We start from the raw sequence: 25,174 nt of genomic DNA on the forward strand, positions 1-25,174 counted from the left end.
ACAGAATCACCCCCATATATCATGCTTCTATATTTATATAGATATCTATATATCTATATATATTCTTTATATATATCTATATATATATATATATTCTCTCTCTCTTTCTCTCTCTCTCTCTCTCTCTATATATATATATATATATATATATAGAGAGAGAGAGAGAGAGAGAGTAAATATAATAATAATATTATAATAATATAATATTAATATATATAAAATTTTAATTAATAATAATAATTTCGTAAATATAATAATTTATATATATATGTAAACAGGTTTCTGTTCTATCGTTATGCGCAGGTGTGTGTAATCAAATGCCGGCGGTCTTCATTTCAAACAGCGTTGAAACGCATGAGGTAAGAACGATGTATTATGAGTTAACTACAACTAAATGTCGTAATAATGTGAAGAGTGTAATAATAAACAACTTTATTAAATGATACGATAAACTATTGTCGAACTAATATTGGTAGTATTGTAGTAAATGTTCTCGTTCGCGCGAGGCTTAGGGCGAATTTAGCATGCTGGGCAGCACGAGCTTGTAGCTTAGCCTACCATACTTCACGGGTTTTTTTCTAAACCGCTTTACAAATGTATGGAAATGGTGTGCACTGTTAGAACGGTTTATAGACTTGCCCCTAAATATGGGAAAACCTAAAGGTATGTCTCGTATAAAATGAGTTTATCTCGTCTATTTGAAAAGATGATGTGATGCTTCGTTTTCAATTGGTTGATATTCGTACAGTATTTTAGTGTCTTTGACTGCCCCAAAGTGTTGATAACCATCTGGAACATATATATATATATATATATATATATATATATATATATATATATATATATATATATATATATATATATATATATATATATATATATATATATATATATATATATATATATATATATATATAAACAGGTTTCTGTTCTATCGTTATGCGCAGGTGTGTGTAATCAAATGCCGGCGGTCTTCATTTCAAACAGCGTTGAAACGCATGAGGTAAGAACGATGTATTATCAGTTAACTACAACCAAATGTCGTAATAATATGAAGAGTGTAATAATAAACAACTTTATTAAATGATACGATAAACTATTTTCGAACTAATATTGGTAGTATTGTAGTAAATGTTCTCGTTCGCGCGAGGCTTAGGGCGAATTTAGCATGCGGGGCCGCACGAGCTTGTAGCTTAGCCTACCATACTTCACGTTTTTTTTTCTAAAGCGCGTTACAAATTAACGGAAATGGTGTGCACTGTTGGAACGGTTTCTAGACTTGCCCCTAAATATGGGAAAATCTAAAGGTATGTCTCGTGTAAAATGTGTTTATTTCGTCTATTGATGTGATGTGATGCTTCGTTTTTAATTGGTTGATATTCGTACATATTTTAGTGTCTTTGACGACCCAAAGTGTTGCTAACCAGCTAGAATATTAATATTGCCATATTGTGGCCGAGTTTGAGGGTTTAAGCGTTTTAGAGAAGTAATTTAATCTAATTTCATATTATTATTATGTTGTATACTTCTGCTTTAATACTACAGATCATGTTTTAACTATGGATATATACTTTAATAAAATCCTTTCTTTTTACTTTTAACTGATGCTAACAAACCTAGATCAATGTTGTAGTCGTTATAACTCCATTATAATACCAATATTTGAACACAAAATTTGCAAGAACAAGAGCAGAAAATTTAACAAAACTCAATATATATTATGTATACTAATAACTGATTGAAGCTTAGTGGCTCAACTCTTTGTATTATACTGAAGCATGAAATCATTATGTACAAACTGTTTTCTGTAATTCTTTACATTCTTTTCAATTATGCTGTAACTGTAGGTTTTTATAAAGTAAAAAACAAACTAAATCAACTATTCTTCTTTTGTCATTGTTTTTTTAGGGGGCTGCACGAGTTGCATTTGCCTGCATTTCAATGGTGTACTGTAAGTTCCATGTGTGTTCATTTGGAGTTCCAATATTCCCTCAGCCATTATGATCTGAATACTTGAGGAGAACAACAAACAAGTAAGATATTATTTCTCATTTACAAAAGTCACACTGTACGACAAGTATTTTAGCATCTCCCAGAAGTTTTAGTTTTGTCTGAGCTTAATACTAACATACAATGCTAACAATTCTAGATTAATGTTGCAGTCGTTATAACTCCAATATAACACTGATATTTGAACACAAACTGCAGCAACACTTGTTGGCAGAAAATATAACAATACTCACGGGCATATATTATGTATACTAAAAACTGATTGAAGCGTAGTGCCTCAACTCTTTGTATCTTACTGAAGTATGAAATCATTATGTAAGCTTAGTGGCTCAAATATTTTGGTAGCTGCGAACCACCCAATACAGATTTGACACAGTATGTGAAGAAAATGTGATGAATAATAAGATTGGTTAGCTTGATGCTAACGCATTATGGAAAACACCCTTGACAGACTAACACAACTAGCATCAGTCTTTTGTTCGCTGCTATGTCATGTGCCTGAATCTGATTGAAACTCCCCTGCCCTGTCTTGCACGAGCGCTTAGATTAGTGCTTCTCAATCATGTTCTGTGATGTCTCCCCTAGAGAGAAGAAAACATTTTGCGCTCCCCACACTTGTACACTTATTAACATTAAACTTTAATGTTTCTTTATTGATTAAGTAAAACAAAAAAATTAATAACAAAGAAAGATCAACATACAATAAAGAATAACTATTGTAACATTGTTTATTTAGTCTGTAACAGAACAGATTCAATGTGCATCACTTTGCCTAAAATTAAAAAATAAATGATGATGATTTAAACTCTAAACATTCTTGACTAACTGCAATTTTATGCTAAAAAACAACAATAAAATGATAATAAACATACTATGTCATGTGCCTGCATTGGTTGAAATTGCCCACCCCTGCCCTGCCCTGCCCACCCCTACCCTGTGCCGGCGCTTAGATCAGTGCTTCTCAATCATTTTCTGTGATGCCCCTCTCGGGAGAAGAAAATATTTTGCGCCCCCCACACTTGTACCCTTATTAACATTCAACTTTATTGTTTATTTAATGATTAAGAAAAACAAAAAAAGAACAAAGTAAGATCAACATACAATAAAGAATAACTATTGTAACATTGTTTATTTAGTCTGTAACAGAACAGATTCAATGTGCATCACTTTGCCTAAAATTAAAAAATAAATTATGATGATTTAAACTCTAAACATTCTTGACTAACTGCAATTTTATGCTAAAAAACTACAATAAAATGATAATAAACATACATAAAATTAAATTAAATAACAGCAATAAATAATATTCAATCAGCAACATTAACTCAGAAGCACAATATATAAAACATTTTAACCTACAAAACAAAAATAAATAAAATGATTTGTGCTGGGTTTTTTTTTCAAAATGAGGCAGCATGACAGAGACCGTATCCACGGTTGCAGGTAGTGTTTGATATATATGTATTTTTGGGATTTTGATATCTTTATTTTGAACACATCCAAAACAAAAAAGGTAAAAAAAAACAACAACAACTAAATAGCACTCTAAAGTGCCATATACAGACACCGGAGGGTGTATTCCAATTACAGGGGAATCACTCCTCAGCCTCCCTGGTAAGGTCTATTCAGGGGTGCTGGTGCTGCTTGTACCCGCTAATCAACATAATTTTGTACCTTTTTTTAAAACTGGTGGATATTTGGACTTTGTATCAGTATCCTCTGCAATGGTGTAGTTTTTTATTTTTGCACTGAGCAACTTGGTACGCTCCTTTATATGATGCTTACGGTGCTTGCTGGTTGACTGAAGTAGCATTCACAAAGTGGGATGATTATTAGCAATATTCAGCCCTCCTTTTGCTGAAAAGCCTCAAGCATGGACTGCCTTGGATGTGCCTGGACGAAGCTAGAACCGCCTTAGGATACGTTTAGACGACGCTGGGACCACCTTGGATCCGCCTGGACTGCCTCGGATACGCCTAGATGACGCCGGGACCGCATTGGATGCGCCTGGATGAAGCCGGGACCTCCTTGAATATGTCTGGACGAAGCCAAGATCACCTTGGATGTGCCTGGATGAAGCCAGGACCGCTTTGGATGCACCTGGACTAAGCCAGGACTGCCTCATAGGCGGCTGGACAACGCCAGGACCGCTTTGGATGCACCTGGACTAAGCCAGGACTGCCTCATAGGCGGCTGGACAACGCCAGGACCACCTTGGATGTGTCTGGACAAAGCCAGGACCACTTTGGATGCGCCTGGATGAAGCTATGACCGCCTTGGATGCTTCTGGACGAGGCCACGACCGCTTTGGATTCGCATTGGATGTGTCTGGATGAAGCCGGGACCACCTTGAATGCGCCTTGGATGCCGCTGGGATCGCCTTGGATGTGCCTGGACGACGCCGAGACTGGCTTGTATGTGCTTGGATGACGCCGGGACCGGTTCAGATGCACCTGGACAACGCTGGGACAACGCCAGGACTGCCTTGGATGCACTTGGACGACAATATTACCCCCTGGGATGTGCCTGGACGACACCAGGACCAGTTTGGATGTGCCTTGGATGCGCCTAGATGACTCCAGGACCGTCTTGAATGTGCCTTGGATGCGCCTAGACGACACCAGGATCACCTTTGAATGCGCCTGGACAACTTCAGGACTGCCTTGGATGTGCTTGAACGACGCCTGGACCGCCTTGGATGCACCTGAATAACGCCGAGACCCCCTTGGATGCGCCTAAATGATGCCGGGACCGTTTAGCATGCGTCTGGACGCCAGAACAGCCTTGGTTGCGCCTGGATAACACCGGGACTGGCTTGAATGCGCATTGGATGTGCCTAGACGCCGCCGGGACTGCCTTGGATGCACCTTGGTCGACGCCTAGACTGTCTTGTATGGGCCTGGGCAAAGCCGGGATCACCTTGTATGTGCCTGGACAACGGTGGGATCACCTTGGATGCACCTGAACAATGCCGGGACCGCCTTGGAATCTTCTTGGATGCGCTTGGACGACGCCAGGGGACCGTCTTGGATGTGCCTGGACGATGCCGGGACCACCTTGCTTGCGCCCAGACGATGCTGGAACCGCCTTGGGTGTGCCTGGACTATGCCAAAACTTCTGGACAACGCCTGGTCCACCTTGAAGGTGCCTGTACGAAGCCAGGACTGCCTCGGATTTGCCTGGACAAAACCTGGACGACGCCGGGACTGCCCTGAAAGTTCTTTGGATGCGCCTGGACAACGCCGGGACCACCTTGGATGTCCCTGGACGATGCCGGGACCGCTTTGGATTCGCATTGGATGTGTCTGGATGAAGCCGGGACCGCCTTGGATGAGTCTGGACGAGGCCAAGACCGCCTTAAATGCACCTTGGATGCGCCTTGGATGACTCCAAAACCACCCTGGATGCGCCTTCAGTGCGCCTGGACGACACCTGGACCGCCTTCTATTCGCCTGGACGAAGCCTGGACCGCCTTAGATGTGCCTGGATGACGCCAGGACCGCCTTGGATACGCCTGGATGATGCCAGGACCGCCTTGGATGTGCTTGGATGACGCCGGGACCCCCTTGGATGCGCCTGGACAATGCCGCGACGGCCTTTGATGTGTCTGGATGAAGCCGGGACCGCCTTGGATGAGCCTGGACGAGGCCAAGACCGCCTTGAATGCGCCTTGGACACCGCTGGGATCACCTTGGATACGCCTGGACGACGCCGAGACTGGCTTGTATGTGCTTGGACGACGCCGGGACTTTTTTTGGATGCGCCTGGACAACGCCGGGACCGCTTTGGATGCACCTGGACGACGACGGTACAGCCTAGGATGCGCCTGGACGACGACAGGACCGGCTTGGATGTGCCTTGGATGCGCGCCTAGATGCCTCCAGGACCATCCTGGATGTGCCCAGACGACGCCAGGACCACCTTGAATGCGCCTGGACGACTTTGTGACTGCTTTGGATGCGCTTGGACAACGCCTGGAAAGCCTTGGATGCGCCTGATTAATGCCGGGACCGCCTTGGATGCGCCTGAATAATGCCGGGACTGCCTTGGATGCTCCTTAAAAATGCCGGGACTGCCTTGGATGCTGCTGGACGACGCCGGGACGGCTTTGCATGCGCCAGGACGTTGGCACTGCCTTGAATGCACCTTGGATGTTTCTAGATGATGCCAGGACTGCCTTGGATGTGCCTTGGATGACGCCTTGGAAGACCGGCTTGTATGCACCTGGGCGAAGCCAGGACCACCTTGCATGTGCCCTGGACAACGTCGGGATCAACTCGCATGCACCTGGACGACGCTGGGAATGCCTTGGAGTCTTCTTGAATGCGCAATGGTTGCGCCTGGACGACGCCGGACCATCTTGGATGTGCCTGGACGACGCCGGGCCCGCCTTACTTGCGCCCGGATGATGCCGGGTCCGCCTTGAGTGTGCCTGGATGATGCCAAAATGCCTGGTCAAAGCCAGGACTACCTGGATGACGCCGGGAGTGCCTTGGCTGCATTTTGTATGAGCCTGGACAATGCCAGGACCACCTTGGATGCGCTTGGATGGCGCTGGGACAGCCTTGGATGACGCCGGGACAGCCTTGGGTGCGCCTGGACAATGCTGAGGCCGCCTTAGATGCGCTTGGACGACGCTGGGACCGCCTTGGATGCGCCTGGACGACGCCAGGACCGCCTTGGATGTGCCTGCACGATGCCAAGACCGCCTTGGATGTGCCTGATTGACGCTGGGACCGCCTTGAATGCGCCAGGAAGACGCTGGAGCCGCCTTGGATGCGCCTGGATGACGTCGCGACCGCCTTGGATGCACCTGGACGATGCCGCTACCGCCTTTGATGTGCCTGGACGAAGCCAGGACCGCCTTATAATGTGCCTTGACGACGCCAGGACTGCCTTAAATGCGCCTGGACGACGCCTGGATTGCCTTGGGTGCCTGGGCAACGCCCAGGATACCTTGGATGCATCTCGGATGCGCCTGGACGACACTGGGAAAGCCTTTGATGCACCTTGAATGCGCCATAGATGCGCCTTGGATGTGGCTGGATGACGCTAGCACCAGCTTGGCTGCTCCTAGGCTGTAGGATGATGCGGACACCTTCTTGGATGTGCCTTGAATGTCCCTTGGTTGCGCCTGGACAACTCTGGGACCGCCAGGATGACACCGGGACCGCCTAGGATGAGCTTTATATGCGTCCGGACGACACCAAGACTGCCTTGGATGCGCCGAGACTGCCTTGGATGTGCCTGGAGGACGTCAGGGCCACCTTGGATGTGCCCGGACAACGCCAGGACCGCCTTGGGCGCCTGGACGACCCCGAGACCGCTTTGGATGCACCTTGCTGACGGCGGAACCACCTCCAATGTACCTTGGATTTGCCCGGATGATGCTAGGATAGCCTTGGATGCGCCTGGACGATGCCTGGACTGCCTCGAGCTACTGGACGATGCCGGGACTTTCCTAGATGCACCTCGGACCACCTTGGATGTGCCTGGACGATGCAGGGACCGTTTTTAATGCGCTTGGATGACGCTGTGACCGCCTTGGAAGCACGTGGACGATATTAAGACCACCCTGGATGACGCCAGGACCGCGTTGGAAGCGCCTGGAGAACAGTGAGACCGCAATGGATGAGCGTAGGATGCACCCGGACAATGCCAGGACTGCCTTAAGTGCGCCAGGACCGCCTTGGATAAGCCTGCCTTCCTGCCCGCCCGATCGATCGAAGCTTAGTGGCTCAAATATTTTGGTGGCTGCGAACCACCCAATACAGATTTGACGGTATGTGTAGAAAATGTGATGAATGCAAAGGTTGGTTAGCTTGATGCTAACACATTATGGAAAACTCTGTTGACAGACTAACACAACTAGCAACAGTCTTTTGTTGGCTGCTGTCATGCACCTGCACCTGGTTGATTCTCCCCTGCGCCGGCACTTACATTAGTGCTCATCAATCATTTTCTGTCATGCTCTCTAGGGAAAGGAAAACATTTTCCACCTCCCTCACTTGTACCCTTATTAACATTCAACTTTAATGTATCTTTACTGACTAAACAAAACAAAGAAAAAAAAAATTGAAATTAGAATAGAAAGCTCACCATACAGCCCTCCGTGAGTCGTCACCTTATAGTGGTGGAGGGGTTTGCGTGCCCCTATGATCCTAGGAGCCATGTTGTCTGGGGCTTCATGCCCCTGGTAGGGTCACCCATGGCAGAAGGGTCCTAGGTGAGGGGCCAGACAAAGCACGGCTCAGAAGACCCCTTATGATGAATAAATTATATGGATGTCGTTTTTCCTCGCCCGGACGCGGGTCACCGGGGCCCCTCTCTGGAGCCAGGCCTGGAGGTGGGGCTTGAAGGTGAGCGCCTGGTGGCCGGGCCTTCGCCCATGGAGTCCGGTCGGGCATAGCCCGAAAAGAAAACGTAGGTCCCTCTTCCCATGGGCTCACCACCTGTAGGAGGTGCCAAAAGGGTCGGGTGCAAAGTGAGCTGGGCGGCGGCCAAAGGCGGGGACCTTGGCGGTCCGATCCCCGGCTGCAGAGGCTGGCCTAGGGACATGGTATGTCACCTCTGGCTGGAAAGGAGCCCGAGCTGGTGTGTGAGGCAGAAAAGGTTTGACTAGACATAGTTGGACTTGCCTCCACACAAAGTTTGGGCTCTGGTACAAGCCCTCTCGAGAGGAGCTGGACTCTTCCACTCTGGAGTTGCCCACGGTGATAGGCGTCCAGCAGGTGTGTGCATACTTATTGCCCACCGGCTGGGCGCCTGCACATTGGGGTTCACCCCGGTGAGCGAGAGGGTAGCCTCGCTCCGCCTTCGGGTGGGGGGGACGGGTCCTGACTGTTATTTGTGTCTATGCACCGAACGGCAGCTCAGAGTACCCACCCTTTTTGGAGTCCCTGGAGGAAGTGCTGGAGAGCGCTCCTTCTGGGGACTCCATCGTTCTACTGGGTGACTTCAATGCTCACGTGGGCAATGACAGTGAGACCTGGAAGGGCGTGATTGGGAGGAACGGCCCCCTCGATCTGAACCCGGGCGGTGTTCTATTATTAGACTTCTGTGCTCGACACGGATTTTCTATTATGAACACCATGTTCAAGCATAAGGGTGTCCATGTGTGCTTTTGGCACCAGGACACCCTAGGCCGCAGTTCGTTGATCGACTTTTTAGTCGTGTCATCGGATTTGCGGCCGCATACTTTGGACACTCGGGTGAAGATAGGGGCGGAGCTGTCAACTGATCACCACCTGTTGGTGGGTTTGCTCCGATGGTGGGGAAAGACGCTGGTCCGATCTGGCAGACCCAAACGCTCCGTGAGGGTCTGCTGGGAACGTCTGGCAAAAGCCCCTGTCAGGAAGAGCTTCAACTCCCACCTCCAGCAGAGCTTTTCCCACGTCCCGTGGGAGGCGGGGGACATTGAGTCCGAGTGGATCATGTTCCGCGCCTCCATTGTTGAGGCAGCTGACCGGAGCTGTGGCCACAAGGTCGCCGGTGCCTGTTGTGGCGGAAATCCCCGAACCCGCTGGTGGACACTGGTGGTAAGGGATTCCATCAAGCTGAAGGAGGAGTCCTATCGGGCTGTTTTGGCCTGCGGGACTCCGGAGGCAGCTGACAGGTACCGGATGGCCAAGCGGAACGCGGCTTCGGCGGTTGCTGAGGCAAAAACCCGTGCGTGGGAGGAGTTTGGCGAGGCCATGGAGAATGACTTCCGGACGGCTTCGAGGAAATTCTGGTCCACCATCCGGCGTCTCAGGAGGGGTAAGCAGTTTGTGGTCAAAACTGTTTACAGTGGAGATGGTGTGCTGCTGACCTCCACTCGGGATGTCGTGAGTCGGTGGGGGAATACTTCGAAGACCTCCTCAATTCCACCGACACACCTTCCATTGTGGAAGCAGGGCCTGAGGACTCTGAGGCGGACTGTCCAATCTCGGAGGTCGAAGTCACTGAGGTAGTTAAAAAACTCCTCGGTGGCTGGGCCCCGGGGTTGGATGAGATCTACCTGGAGTTCCTAAAGGCTCTGGATGTTGTGGGGCTGTCATAGCTGACACGCCTCTGCAGCATTGCGTGGACATCGGGGACGGTGCCTCTGGATTGGCAGACTGGGGTGGTGGTTCCCCTTTTTAAGAAGGGGGACCAGAGGGTGTGTTCCAATTACAGGGAATCACACTCCTCATCCTCCCTGGTAAGGTCTATTCAGGGGTGCTGGAGAGGAGGATCCGTCGGGAGGTCGAACCTTGGAATCAGGAGGAGCAGTGTGGCTTTCGTCCTGGCCGTGGAACAGTGGATCAGCTCTACACCCTCGGCAGGATCCTCGAGGGTGCATGGGAGTTCGCCCAACCAGTCCACATGTGTTTTGTGGACTTTGGAGAAGGCGTTCGACCGTGTCCCTCGAGAGGTTCTGTGGAGGGTGCTTCGGGAGTACGGGGTGCCGAGCCGACTGATAACGGCGGTTTGGTCCCTGTATCACCGATGCCAGAGTTTGGTCCGCATTTCCGGCAGTAAGTCGGATTCGTTCCCAGTGAGGGTTGGACTCCGCCAAGGTTGCTCTTTTTCACTGATTCTGTTCATAATTTTTATGGACAAAATTTCTAGGCTCAGTCGAGGTGTTGAGGGGGTCCGATTTGGGGACCTCAGCATCGCGTCACTGCGTTTTGCAGATGACGTGGTGCTGTTGGCTTCTTCAGTCCATGATCTCCAGCTCTCACTGGAGCAGTTCGCAGCCGAGTGTGGAGTGGTCGGGATGAGGGTCAGCACCTCTTCTGCAATGGTGTAGTTTTTTTATTTTTGCACTGAGCAATTTGATACGCTCCTTTATATGATGCTTACGGTGCTTGCTGGTTGACTGAAGTAGCATTCACAAAGTGGGATGATTATTAGCAATATTCAGCCCATTTTTGCTGAAAAGCCTCAAGCATGGACTGCCTTGGATGTGCCTGGACGAAGCTAGAACCGCGTTAGGATGCGCCTGGACCGCCTCGGATACGCCTAGATGACGCCGGGACCGCATTGGATGAACCTGGATGAAGCTGGGACCTCCTTGAATGTCTGGACGAAGCCAAGATCACCATGGATGTGCCTGGATGAAGCCAGGACTTTGGATGCACCTGGACTAAGCCAGGACTGCCTCGTAGGCGGCTGGACAACGCCAGGACCACCTTGGATGTGCCTGGACAAAGCCAGGACCACTTTGGATGCGCCTGGATGAAGCCATGACGGCCTTGGATGCTTCTGGACGAGGCCAAGACCGCCTTGGATGCGCCTGGACGATGCTGGGACCGCTTTGGATTCGCGTTGGATGTGGCTGGATGAAGCCGGGACCGCCTTGGATGAGCCTGGACGACAGCCTTGGATGCCGCTGGGATCGCCTTGAATGTGCCTGGACGACGCCGAGACTGGCTTGTATGCGCTTGGATGACGCCGGGACCGGTTCAGATGCACCTGGACAACGGCAGGACAACGCCAGGACTGCCTTGGATGCACTTGGACGACAACATTACCCCCTGGGATGCGCCAGGACGACACCAGGACCGGTTTGGATGTGCCTTGGATGCGCCTAGATGACTCCAGGACCGTCTTGAATGTGCCTTGGATGCGCTTAGACGACGCCAGGATCACCTTTGAATGCGCCTGGACAACTTCAGGACTGCCTTGGATGCGCTTGAACAACGCCTGGACCGCCTTGGATGCACCTGAATAACGCAGAGACTCCCTTGGATGCGCCTGAACGACGCCGGGACTGTTTAGCATGCGCCTGGATGCCGGAACAGCCTCGGTTGCGCCTGGATAACACCAGGACTGGCTTGAATGCGCATTGGATGTGCCTAGACGACGCCGGGACTGCCTTGGATGCATCTTGGTCGACGCCTAGACTGACTTGTAAGGGCCTGGGCAAAGCCAGGATCACCTTGTATGTGCCTGGACAACGGCGGGATCACCTTGGATGCACCTGGACAATGCCGGGACCGCCTGAGAGTCTTTTTGGATGCGCTTGGACGACGCCGGGGGACCGTCTTGGATGTGCCTGGACGATGCCGGGACCACCTTGCTTGCGGCCAGACGATGCTGGGACTGCCTTGGGTGTGCCTGGACGATGCCGAGACTTCTGAACAACGCCTGGTCCACCTTGAAGGTGCCTGTACGAAGCCAGGACTGCCTCGGATGCGCCTGGACAAAACCTGGACGACGCCGGGACTGCCTTGAAAGTTCTTTGGATGCGCCTGGACGACGCCGGGACCACCTTGGATGTGCCTGGACAACGCTGGGACAGCCTTGGATGCGCCGGAACGACGCTAGGAGGACGCCAAGATCGCCTTGGATGCGCTTGGACGTTTTTCGGACAGCCTTGGATGGGACTTTGATGCGCGTGTACAATGCCCTGACCGACTTAAATGTGCCTGGAGGTTGCCGCGACCGCCTTGGATGCGCCGGTACAATGCCGGGACTGCCTTGGATGCGCCCGCACAATGCCAGGACCGCATTGGTTGCTCTTGGATGAGGTAGGGACTGGCTTGGATGCGCTTGGATGATGTCGGGACCGCCTTGCATGTGCCTGGACGAAGCGGAAACCACTTTGGACGACTCCGGGACCGCCTTTGATGCACCTGGACGACGCCCGGACCACCTTTTAGGCGCCTGGACGAAGCTCAAACCGCCTTAGATGTGCCTGGATGATGCCAAGACTCCTTGGATGTTCCTATAAAATGTCGGGACCGCCTGGATGAAGCCATGACCGCCTTGGATGCTTCTGGACGAGGCCACGACCGCCTTGGATGCCCCTGGACGATGCCGGGACCGCTTTGGATTCGCATTGGATGTGTCTGGATGAAGCTGGGACCGCCTTGGATGAGTCTGGACGAGGCCAAGACCGCCTTAAATGCACCTTGGATGCGCCTTGGATGACTCCAAGACCACCCTGGATGCGCCTTCAGTGCGCCTGGACGACACCTGGACCGCCTTCTATTCGCCTGGACGAAGCCTGGACCGCCTTAGATGTGCCTGGATGACGCCAGGACCGCCTTGGATACGCCTGGATGATGCCAGGACCGCCTTGGATGTGCTTGGATGACGCCGGGACCCCCTTGGATGCGCCTGGACAATGCCGCGACGGCCTTTGATGTGTCTGGATGAAGCCGGGACCGCCTTGGATGAGCCTGGACGAGGCCAAGACCGCCTTGAATGCGCCTTGGACACCGCTGGGATCACCTTGGATACGCCTGGACGACGCCGAGACTGGCTTGTATGTGCTTGGACGACGCCGGGACTTTTTTTGGATGCGCCTGGACAACGCCGGGACCGCTTTGGATGCACCTGGACGACGACGGTACAGCCTAGGATGCGCCTGGACGACGACAGGACCGGCTTGGATGTGCCTTGGATGCGCGCCTAGATGCCTCCAGGACCATCCTGGATGTGCCCAGACAACGCCAGGACCACCTTGAATGCGCCTGGACGACTTTGTGACTGCTTTGGATGCGCTTGGACAACGCCTGGAAAGCCTTGGATGCGCCTGATTAATGCCGGGACCGCCTTGGATGCGCCTGAATAATGCCGGGACTGCCTTGGATGCTCCTTAAAAATGCCGGGACTGCCTTGGATGCTGCTGGACGACGCCGGGACGGCTTTGCATGCGCCAGGACGTTGGCACTGCCTTGAATGCACCTTGGATGTTTCTAGATGATGCCAGGACTGCCTTGGATGTGCCTTGGATGACGCCTTGGAAGACCGGCTTGTATGCACCTGGGCGAAGCCAGGACCACCTTGCATGTGCCCTGGACAACGTCGGGATCAACTCGCATGCACCTGGACGACGCTGGGAATGCCTTGGAGTCTTCTTGAATGCGCAATGGTTGCGCCTGGACGACGCCGGACCATCTTGGATGTGCCTGGACGACGCCGGGCCCGCCTTACTTGCGCCCGGATGATGCCGGGTCCGCCTTGAGTGTGCCTGGATGATGCCAAAATGCCTGGTCAAAGCCAGGACTACCTGGATGACGCCGAGAGTGCCTTGGCTGCATTTTGTATGAGCCTGGACAATGCCAGGACCACCTTGGATGCGCTTGGATGGCGCTGGGACAGCCTTGGATGACGCCGGGACAGCCTTGGGTGCGCCTGGACAATGCTGAGGCCGCCTTAGATGCGCTTGGACGACGCTGGGACCGCCTTGGATGCGCCTGGACGACCCCAGGACCGCCTTGGATGTGCCTGCACGATGCCAAGACTGCCTTGGATGTGCCTGATTGACGCTGGGACCGCCTTGAATGCGCCAGGAAGACGCTGGAGCCGCCTTGGATGCGCCTGGATGACGTCGCGACCGCCTTGGATGCACCTGGACGATGCCGCTACCGCCTTTGATGTGCCTGGACGAAGCCAGGACCGCCTTATAATGTGCCTTGACGACGCCAGGACTGCCTTAAATGCGCCTGGACGACGCCTGGATTGCCTTGGGTGCCTGGGCAACGCCCAGGATACCTTGGATGCATCTCGGATGCGCCTGGACGACACTGGGAAAGCCTTTGATGCACCTTGAATGCGCCATAGATGCGCCTTGGATGTGGCTGGATGACGCTAGCACCAGCTTGGCTGCTCCTAGGCTGTAGGATGATGCGGACACCTTCTTGGATGTGCCTTGAATGTCCCTTGGTTGCGCCTGGACAACTCTGGGACCGCCAGGATGACACCGGGACCGCCTTGGATGAGCTTTATATGCGTCCGGATGACACCAAGACTGCCTTGGATGCGCCGAGACTGCCTTGGATGTGCCTGGAGGACGTCAGGGCCACCTTGGATGTGCCCGGACAACGCCAGGACCGCCTTGGGCGCCTGGACGACCCCGAGACCGCTTTGGATGCACCTTGCCGACGGCGGAACCACCTCCAATGTACCTTGGATTTGCCCGGATGATGCTAGGATAGCCTTGGATGCGCCTGGACGATGCCTGGACTGCCTCGAGCTACTGGACGATGCCGGGACTTTCCTAGATGCACCTCGGACCACCTTGGATGTGCCTGGACGATGCAGGGACCGTTTTTAATGCGCTTGGATGACGCTGTGACCGCCTTGGAAGCACGTGGACGATATTAAGACCACCCTGGATGACGCCAGGACCGCGTTGGAAGCGCCTGGAGAACAGTGAGACCGCAATGGATGAGCGTAGGATGCACCCGGACAATGCCAGGACTGCCTTAAGTGCGCCAGGACCGCCTTGGATAAGCCTGCCTTCCTGCCCGCCCGATCGATCGAAGCTTAGTGGCTCAAATATTTTGGTGGCTGCGAACCACCCAATACAGATTTGACGGTATGTGTAGAAAATGTGATGAATGCAAAGGTTGGTTAGCTTGATGCTAACACATTATGGAAAACTCTGTTGACAGACTAACACAACTAGCAACAGTCTTTTGTTGGCTGCTGTCATGCACCTGCACCTGGTTGATTCTCCCCTGCGCCGGCACTTACATTAGTGCTCATCAATCATTTTCTGTCATGCTCTCTAGGGAAAGGAAAACATTTTCCACCTCCCTCACTTGTACCCTTATTAACATTCAACTTTAATGTATCTTTACTGACTAAACAAAACAAAGAAAAAAAAAATTGAAATTAGAATAGAAAGCTCACCATACAGCCCTCCGTGAGTCGTCACCTTATAGTGGTGGAGGGGTTTGCGTGCCCCTATGATCCTAGGAGCCATGTTGTCTGGGGCTTCATGCCCCTGGTAGGGTCACCCATGGCAGAAGGGTCCTAGGTGAGGGGCCAGACAAAGCACGGCTCAGAAGACCCCTTATGATGAATAAATTATATGGATGTCGTTTTTCCTCGCCCGGACGCGGGTCACCGGGGCCCCTCTCTGGAGCCAGGCCTGGAGGTGGGGCTTGAAGGTGAGCGCCTGGTGGCCGGGCCTTCGCCCATGGGGTTTGGTCGGGCATAGCCCGAAAAGAAAACGTGGGTCCCTCTTCCCATGGGCTCACCACCTGTAGGAGGGGCCAAAAGGGTCGGGTGCAAAGTGAGCTGGGCGGCGGCCAAAGGCGGGGACCTTGGCGGTCCGATCCCCGGCTGCAGAGGCTGGCTCTAGGGACATGGTATGTCACCTCTGGCTGGAAAGGAGCCCGAGCTGGTGTGTGAGGCAGAAAAGGTTTGACTAGACATAGTTGGACTTGCCTCCATACAAAGTTTGGGCTCTGGTACAAGCCCTCTCGAGAGGAGCTGGACTCTTCCACTCTGGAGTTGCCCACGGTGATAGGCGTCCAGCAGGTGTGTGCATACTTATTGCCCACCGGCTGGGCGCCTGCACATTGGGGTTCACCCCGGTGAGCGAGAGGGTAGCCTCGCTCCGCCTTCGGGTGGGGGGGACGGGTCCTGACTGTTGTTTGTGTCTATGCACCGAACGGCAGCTCAGAGTACCCACCCTTTTTGGACCTGGAGGAAGTGCTGGAGAGCGCTCCTTCTGGGGACTCCATCGTTCTACTGGGTGACTTCAATGCTCACGTGGGCAATGACAGTGAGACCTGGAAGGGCGTGATTGGGAGGAACGGCCCCCTCGATCTGAACCCGGGCGGTGTTCTATTATTAGACTTCTGTGCTCGACACGGATTTTCTATTATGAACACCATGTTCAAGCATAAGGGTGTCCATGTGTGCACTTGGCACCAGGACACCCTAGGCCGCAGTTCGTTGATCGACTTTTTAGTCGTGTCATCGGATTTGCGGCTGCATATTTTGGACACTCGGGTGAAGATACGGGCGGAGCTGTCAACTGATCACCACCTGGTGGTGGGTTTGCTCCGATGGTGGGGAAAGACGCCGGTCTGATCTGGCAGACCCAAACGCTCCGTGAGGGTCTGCTGGGAACGTCTAGCAGAATCCCCTATCAGGAAGAGCTTCAACTCCCACCTCCAGCAGAGCTTTTCCCACGTCCCGTGGGAGGCGGGGGACATTGAGTCCGAGTGGATCATTTTCCGCGCCTCCATTGTTGAGGCAGCTGACCGGAGCTTTGGCCACAAGGTCGCCGGTGCCTGTTGTGGCGGAAATCCCCGAACCCGCTGGTGGACACTGGTGGTAAGGGATTCTGTCATACTGAAGGAGGAGTCTTATCGGGCTGTTTTGGCCTGCGGGACTCCGGAGGCAGCTGACAGGTACCGGATGGCCAAGCGGAATGCGGCTTCGGCGGTTGCTGAGGCAAAAACCCGGGCGTGGGAGGAGTTTGGCGAGGCCATGGAGAATGACTTCCGGACGGCTTCGAGGAAATTCTGGTCCACCATCCGGCGTCTCAGGAGGGGTAAGCAGTGCGTGGTCAAAACTGTTTACAGTGGAGATGGTGTGCTGCTGACCTCGACTCGGAATGTCGTGAGTTGGTGAGGGAATACTTCGAAGACCTCCTCAATTCCACCGACACACCTTCCAGTGTGGAAGCAGGCCCTGAGGACTGAGGCGGACTGTCCAATCTCGGAGGTTGAAGTCACTGAGGTAGTTAAACAACTCCTCGGTGGCTGGGCCCCGGGGGTGGATGAGATCCGCCTGGAGTTCTTAGAGGCTCTGGATGTTGTGGGGCTGTCATAGCTGACACGCCTCTGCAGCATTGCGTGGACATCGGGGACGGTGCCTCTGGATTGGCAGACTGGGGTGGTGGTTCCCCTCTTTAAGAAGGGGTACCAGAGGGTGTGTTCCAATTACAGGGAATCACACTCCTCAGCCTCCCTGGTAAGGTCTATTCAGGGGTGCTGGAGAGGAGGATCTGTCAGGAGGTCGAACCTTGGAATCAGGAGGAGCAGTGTGGCTTTCGTCCTGGCCGTGGAACAGTGGATCACCTCTACACCCTTGGCAGGATCCTCGAGGGTGCATGGGAGTTCGCCCAACCAGTCTACATGTGTTTTGTGGACTTTGGAGAAGGCGTTCGACCGTGTCCCTCGAGAGGTTCTGTGGAGGGTGCTTCGGGAGTACGGGGTGCCGAGCCGACTGATAAGGGCGGTTCGGTCCCTGTATCACCGATGCCAGAGTTTGGTCCGCATTTCCGGCAGTAAGTCGGATTTGTTTCCAGTGAGGGTTGGACTCCGCCAAGGCTGCTCTTTTTCACTGATTCTGTTCATAATTTTTATGGACAGAATTTCTAGGCTCAGGCGAGGCGTTGAGGGGGTCCGGTTTGGGGACCTCAGCATCGCGTCACTGCTTTTTGCAGATGACGTGGTGCTGTTGGCTTCTTCAGTCCATGATCTCCAGCTCTCACTGGAGCGGTTCGCAGCCGAGTGTGAAGCGGTTGGGATGAGGGTCAGCACCTCCAAATCCTAGTCCATGGTCCTCCGTCGGAAAAGGGTGGAATGCCCTCTCCGGATCGGGGATGAGATCCTGCCCCAAGTGGAGGAGTTCAAGTATTTTGGGGTCTTGTTCACAAATGACGGCAGGATGGAGCACGAGATCGACAGGCGGATCGGTGCAGCATCGGCAGGATGCGCTGGAGAGACTATGTCTCTCGGATGGCCTGGGAACGCCTTGGGATCCCCCGGGATGAGCTGGATGAAGTGGCTGTGGAGAGGGAGGTCTGGAAGGCCCTCCTAAAGCTGCTGCCCCCGCGACCCGACCCCCGGATAAGCGGAAGAAGATGGATGGATGGAGAACAGATTAAATGTATATCAATTTGCCTCAACTTAAAAAATATTATAGTAAAATTATTTAATTTCTAAACATTATTAACCAACTGCTACTTTATCCTGATAACAATACTTCAAAATAATAATAAACAAACAAATTCTTAAATTAACCCTAACTTTTCTAAATAAAAATAAATAAAACGATTTGTGCTGGGTTTTTTAATCAAAATTAAGCAGCATGATGGGAGACCAGAGCCACGGCTGCAGATAGGATCAGCTCTTCTGTGGGTTTTTGTTTTTTTTGCACTGAGCAATTCGGTACGCTGTTATATATTATCCTTACGGTGCTTGCTGGTTGACTGAAGTAGTGTTTACAGTGAAGTGGGAAGATCGTTCGCACTACTCAGCATGGACTGCCTTGAATGTGCCTGGACGAAGCCGGGATTGGCTTGGATGCGTCCGGAAGACGCCGGGACCGCCTTGGATGCGCCTGAACCGCCTCAGATGCGCCTGGAAGACTCCGGGACCGCCTTTGATGCGCCTAGATGACGCCGGTACCGCCTTGAATGCGCCTGGATGATGCAGGGACCCCCTTGAATCCACTTGGACGACGCAGGGACCAACTTGGATGCGCCTGGTCGTTTCCAGGACTTCGTTGGATGTGCCTGAACGATGCGTCTTGACGGCGCCGGGACCGCCTGGATCTGCCTGAACCGCTTCGGATGCGCCTGGAAGACATCGGGACCGCATTGGATGCGCCTGGACGATGCTGGCACCTTCCTTTTTGTGCCTGGACGACGCTGGTGCCGCCTTGTATGCACCCGGACGAAGCCGGGATCACCTTGCATGCACCTGGACGACACCGGGACCGCCTTGGATGCGCCTTGGATGCACCTGGACGATACGGGACTTCCTTGGCTATGCCTCGGATGCGCCTAAGATGCGCCTTGGATGCGCCTGGATGACAATGGGACCACTTTGGATGCGCCGAGACTGCCTCAGATGCACCTTGATAACGAGACCGCCCTGGATGCTCTTGTATGACCTTGGGACCGCCGTGGGTGCGCCTGGACGACATCAGTACTGCCTTCGATGCACCTGGACGACACATGGACCGCCTTGGATGTGCCTTGAATGCGCATTGGATGCGCCTGAACCTCCACCCTCTGCCTTGCTGCACGCCGGCATCTTTACATCAGATGAAGGTGTTTTACATACACACTTGAAAATATGTGTTCTGCCTTCTGGTGTGTGCACATTAGCCACCAGAGGGCAGTATATCACAGACATGGATATGAAGTGTACATGATACAAAGTACAGCTCAGTAAACTTCAGTAATATTAGGTGTTTTCTGCAGAGAATAAAGAATATATGCCAGTGAGTATTATTATATTGTATGTATTATGTGTTGCCTCACCAATTGCATTCAGAATTGTAACACAGCAACAGAATGTTAGCTCATGCATGGCTTTTTGTATTATGTTAGCATTTAGCGAAGCCCCTCCTTTCCTTGGTTGAATTCTCTAAAAAAATAGAAACTTGTTGCAGTAGTCAGAAAAAAAGTTGATGCTGAGGTGAATTGATGCTCATTGAGTGTGTGTCTGTGCATGTTTGCGTGCGTGCGTGTGCGAGGGTGTGTAAGGTTGTGTGTGGAGTAGATTATTTTACCGTTTTGTTAAAAAAACACAAGTCCAGCAAAGACAGTAACAATTTATTTCAGTTTCAATTTATACAGCTGTATGTCGAACTCTTTTACAGTGGCCTCAACAATATACATATTGGGGTTACTGTCAACTAGTTATGAGTTATGCTTGTAAGTGTGTGTGTTTGTGCGTGCGTGAGTGAGTGACAGCTTTTAACGAAGACAATACTCCAAGTATAGTTAACATAATCATAACAGCTCAATTTTGAAAATACATAATAAAATTAAAATACGTAAATAAAAATGTATTAAATATATACACACATTGATACACGCACATGAAAATAAATATAAAATAAAAATTTACTGTACATAAATATTTACAGCCATTAGGTTGCAATTTGTTTGCTTACTCTTAATTAAGTCACCTACACTTACGAGCAATTGCCATCTATGAGCAATTAACATATTAGATCCTAGGATTAAATTTCCATCCAAAATATGAATTTCATGTAAAAGATAAATAATGTAGAGAAATAGTTTCCCACTGGTTAGCAAGTCCGCCTCATAGTTAGGAGGGTGGGGGTTCTATTCCACCTGTTGGCTTCTTCAGTCCATGATCTCCAGCTCTCACTGGAGCGGTTCGCAGCCGAGTGTGAAGCGGTTGGGATGAGGGTCAGCACCTCCAAATCCTAGTCCATGGTCCTCCGTCGGAAAAGGGTGGAATGCCCTATCCGGATCGGGGATGAGATCCTGCCCCAAGTGGAGGAGTTCAAGTATTTTGGGGTCTTGTTCACAAATGACGGCAGGATGGAGCACGAGATCGACAGGCGGATCGGTGCAGCATCGGCAGGATGCGCTGGAGAGACTATGTCTCTCGGATGGCCTGGGAACGCCTTGGGATCCCCCGGGATGAGCTGGATGAAGTGGCTGTGGAGAGGGAGGTCTGGAAGGCCCTCCTAAAGCTGCTGCCCCCGCGACCCGACCCCCGGATAAGCGGAAGAAGATGGATGGATGGAGAACAGATTAAATGTATATCAATTTGCCTCAACTTAAAAAATATTATAGTAAAATTATTTAATTTCTAAACATTATTAACCAACTGCTACTTTATCCTGATAACAATACTTCAAAATAATAATAAACAAACAAATTCTTAAATTAACCCTAACTTTTCTAAATAAAAATAAATAAAACGATTTGTGCTGGGTTTTTTAATCAAAATTAAGCAGCATGATGGGAGACCAGAGCCACGGCTGCAGATAGGATCAGCTCTTCTGTGGGTTTTTGTTTTTTTTGCACTGAGCAATTCGGTACGCTGTTATATATTATCCTTACGGTGCTTGCTGGTTGACTGAAGTAGTGTTTACAGTACATAAATATTTACAGCCATTAGGTTGCAATTTGTTTGCTTACTCTTAATTAAGTCACCTACACTTACGAGCAATTGCCATCTATGAGCAATTAACATATTAGATCCTAGGATTAAATTTCCATCCAAAATATGAATTTCATGTAAAAGATAAATAATGTAGAGAAATAGTTTCCCACTGGTTAGCAAGTCCGCCTCATAGTTAGGAGGGTGGGGGTTCTATTCCACCTTTGACCCTCCTTGTGTGGAGTTCGCATGTTCTCCCCGTGCCCACGTGGGTTTCCTCCCACATCCCAAAAACATGCTTGGTAGGCCGATTGAGCTCTCCAAATTGCTCCTAGGTGTGAGTCCGAGTGTGAATGGTTGTTCGTCTGTGTGCCCTGTGATTGGCTGCCAACTGGTTCAGGGTGTTCCCCGCCTACTGCCCGATGGCTGCTGGGATAGGCTCCAGCATGCCCGCAATTCCCGTGAGGACAAAGCGGTACCAAAAATGGATGGTTTCCCACCTTCATTAGTTTTGTAGATAAACGTTTCAAAGCCAAGGAGGCGAGTCAATAGAGTTGGCTTTTGGTGGTCGTTTTCTTGGCCTCTGCATTTGCTGATTTGGATTTGGATGAAGAACATCTCCCAAAGTTAAAGCTTTGAGTGACTGTTGATGTCGTTTGGCGCAATGTAGACTGCTGGGGCGCACAACTATTGGCCAGCTGAGGTAAGCGGAGTTTGAGCCAGTCATATCCACACAGACCTGTAGAACATTTTTCACAATTTACTACAATGACATTGACTAAAGTGTATTCTGACATTGTCTGGTCTGGTTTACCGTCAACTCGTAGTGAAGTTCAATGGGTGAACCCATGGAGATGGTGGGAGGGCTCCCTCTCGGGATGGTGATCACATCGAGCATTGTCTTTCTGCTGTAGGCGCGAACACGCTTGACGACTTTCTCAGCGATAGGAAACACGCCAGTTATTCTTTTACCCGGGGAAATCCGACTTTGCTTCCGTTGCAATATGTACTTGAGCATCAACGAGGAAGTGGACCGGTTGATGGCTTCAACAATGACTTGGATGCCTTCGCCTGCAGGATGAGAAAATCATTTGCTTAAGAGTAGAGAATGGAGCGTAGTGCCATTGAAGAACAAAACTATTGTGTGGTTAGGGTTGTGGATGTGGAAAGAAAGCAAGACAGCAGCGTACTGCTGCAAACTGTCTACACGCACGTATAAATACTGCACATCACCTGGTTTGTAGGCCTTCTTTTCGGGTTGAATAACAATTGTTACTGTTCCAGACCCAAGGCGTCTGACAAATGTCTTAATCCAAGCATGCCGAGGTTCCTGAAACAAACAAATTCTTCTTTGAAACCACTTTTCTCCTACATGGACACTTGTGATTGTCATTTGTATAACAGTAAAAAAAAAAAATCACCATGACTGGAGCCACCTTTATGTCACCTTCTGGATGGAATGGTAATCCATTTTCAACAATTCCTTCTATATTCATTGGTGTTTAATGTCTAAACCAAAAAAAAAAATCTCTTTATAATTCAAGCATCCAGGTGTGCCTTAAAAATCACGAATAGGAACAATGTCAGAAAACTTTCAAATCTTAGAATAGAAGAAAATGCATTACCTTTTTTGCAAAGTATCTTCGTTGGTCATCTAAAAGGTCTCCTTACTATTTTCTCTCAAAAATGCACCGTTGAGCATGTTTCTAAATGTGAGGCAAAAGCACAATGTGTCCCATATAGCAGAACCTAAACCTGTCTAACAACATCCCGAGAAATGACGAAAGGTAATTTTACAGTAGTCTACTTTGAATGGAAAATTTTAGAGGGTGGAGTAAAACTGGGGATGGTAAAATGAAACTAAGTTTTACTCTTGTAAAATTCCATTAATGGGTTTTTAAAGTAGCACCTCCCAGGAAAAGCATCCCCTCGAGACTATTTGGAGTGGAAAATTTTGTCGCGAATCGAGTCAGAATTTGGGGTTGCTGAATTAAACTACGCAAGTAAGCAAGTGTCCGCATTCTTGTAAAGATTGAAACGTGTTTAAAATGGCAACACATGTGAATGGCATTTTTTTTCTTAATTCAAGCTCATAGAACAAGTCCCACAAGTCTCAGGTACATTTCCATGAACTTTGTTTGAACAAAGTAGAACTATCCAGAAATGTCATTTTGGCCATTTGGAAAACTCGGCAAAACACTCTTTTAAAAACTAAGGAAAAGTAAAATTGTTGGAGAATGAACAATGTAATGTGATAAGGGTTTCATCTGAAAAATTCCACCGACTTTGTTTGCATGTGCAGTACTTTGGTTTTTCTTATTGATTCAAGGGAGTCTTATTAGAGCCAATGCAAATTTGTTCATGAGGAGGAAGCACAACCTTAGGTAGTCACTGGACTGGATGCATGATCATGACAAATGCGAGCAATGCTGCATCTTCCCATTTGATCCAAGCAGTTTCTTCCTGTCTTTTTTTTTTTATGCATTTATAAAATCAGATGAAAATGTTGATAACGCATTCCTGACAAATCTTATACACACGTCACAAGGTGAGAAGGTATTTAAAAATGACGTTCGTCCACAAGTAGTTGGTTGTCTGGAAGGCATATAAACAAGCTGTTCTGCATTTCACTTATTCTATGGGGTTAAATAAATAACTGCAACCACTCCCTCACAGCTCAAAAAAATTAAAGGAACAGTTTTTTTTATCAGGGTATGGTACTTTTACTAGGTAAGGTTTTCGCATCGACCATCGTCTTTCTGCTGTAGGCGCAAACACGCTTGGCATCTTTCTCAGTGATAGGACACACACCAGTTATCCTTTTACCTGGCGAAATCCGACTTTGCTTCCGTTGCAATATGTACTTGTTACCATTGCCTGATGGGAGCTCAGCATCAGCTGTCATGCGACGTTTGGATGCTTTAAGGTAAGCAAGTTCTAACAGAGAAGAGTGTGCATGGAGGTTTTTTTTTTTAAACACACATATAAGTGTTTATGAAAAGAAAGAAAAAGTGGCTCCACACCATTTGTCACTTTCAATCTCAAAATATTTATAGTTTTCAGGAATAATAAATGACCTCAAATGTAATGTGCATGTTAACAAAAAGTTCAAAACTGCTTAAAAGATATACATTTACAACGTCGCCCTACAGCGTCATTACCGACATTTAATTCTTTGCGCCTGCAGACATTAAAGATGATAATGAAACATAACGACGACCCTACTATAGCGCACATGCAGACGTGAGGAGCGTAGAATTCAAATAACCTCGATTTTATTCTACCAGTCTGGTGAAGAATTGAACTGCAAACGCATCCAAAATGCAAAACCATGTCACGACTATAGCAGAGTTAATGCTGATGACTTTGAGTTCGGCTGTGGCTGCTTCATTAAACCATATAGTGTATGTACCTTCCATGCATCACTGAGGAAGTTTCCACAGTGTAGTGGTCAGTATTCAGGACTCTCACCCCAGCGATCTGTGTTCAAATCCCGGTGGGACCCAAAATATATTTTATCATGGAAAAATTTAAAGCATCCTATAAAAAACATCGCATGATAGTGATGT

The 25,174-nt window shown here is 49.8% G+C and overlaps 2 long non-coding RNA genes across 5 annotated transcripts; one reads left to right on the forward strand and one right to left on the reverse strand.

Annotated features, from left to right (window-relative positions):
• The first annotated feature begins 302 nt into the window (after positions 1-302).
• LOC147058130 (uncharacterized) lies at positions 303-23,613 on the forward strand. Of its 2 annotated transcripts, none has more exons than XR_015065869.1 (4): positions 303-359; positions 948-1,003; positions 1,909-2,033; positions 18,962-23,613. It is a non-coding gene; the product is annotated as an uncharacterized LOC147058130 (long non-coding RNA). The 2 variants fall into 2 exon arrangements; XR_015065870.1 differs by lacking the exon at positions 303-359 and adding an exon at positions 380-663.
• Positions 20,281-25,174, reverse strand: LOC147058131 (uncharacterized). 3 transcript variants are annotated; one of them, XR_015065868.1, is made up of 6 exons: positions 25,018-25,174; positions 23,231-23,311; positions 23,027-23,162; positions 22,839-22,935; positions 22,420-22,676; positions 20,281-22,344 (listed from the first exon to the last, which is right to left on the reverse strand). It is a non-coding gene; the product is annotated as an uncharacterized LOC147058131 (long non-coding RNA). The 3 variants fall into 3 exon arrangements; XR_015065866.1 differs by lacking the exon at positions 25,018-25,174 and having other exon boundaries at positions 23,231-23,541; XR_015065867.1 differs by lacking the exon at positions 25,018-25,174 and having other exon boundaries at positions 23,027-23,114; positions 23,231-23,534.

The sequence above is a fragment of the Syngnathus leptorhynchus genome, chromosome 4 (genome assembly GCF_054491065.1).
Source record: "Syngnathus leptorhynchus isolate UIUO chromosome 4, UIUO_Slep, whole genome shotgun sequence".
NCBI classification, from domain to species: Eukaryota; Metazoa; Chordata; class Actinopteri; order Syngnathiformes; family Syngnathidae; genus Syngnathus; species Syngnathus leptorhynchus.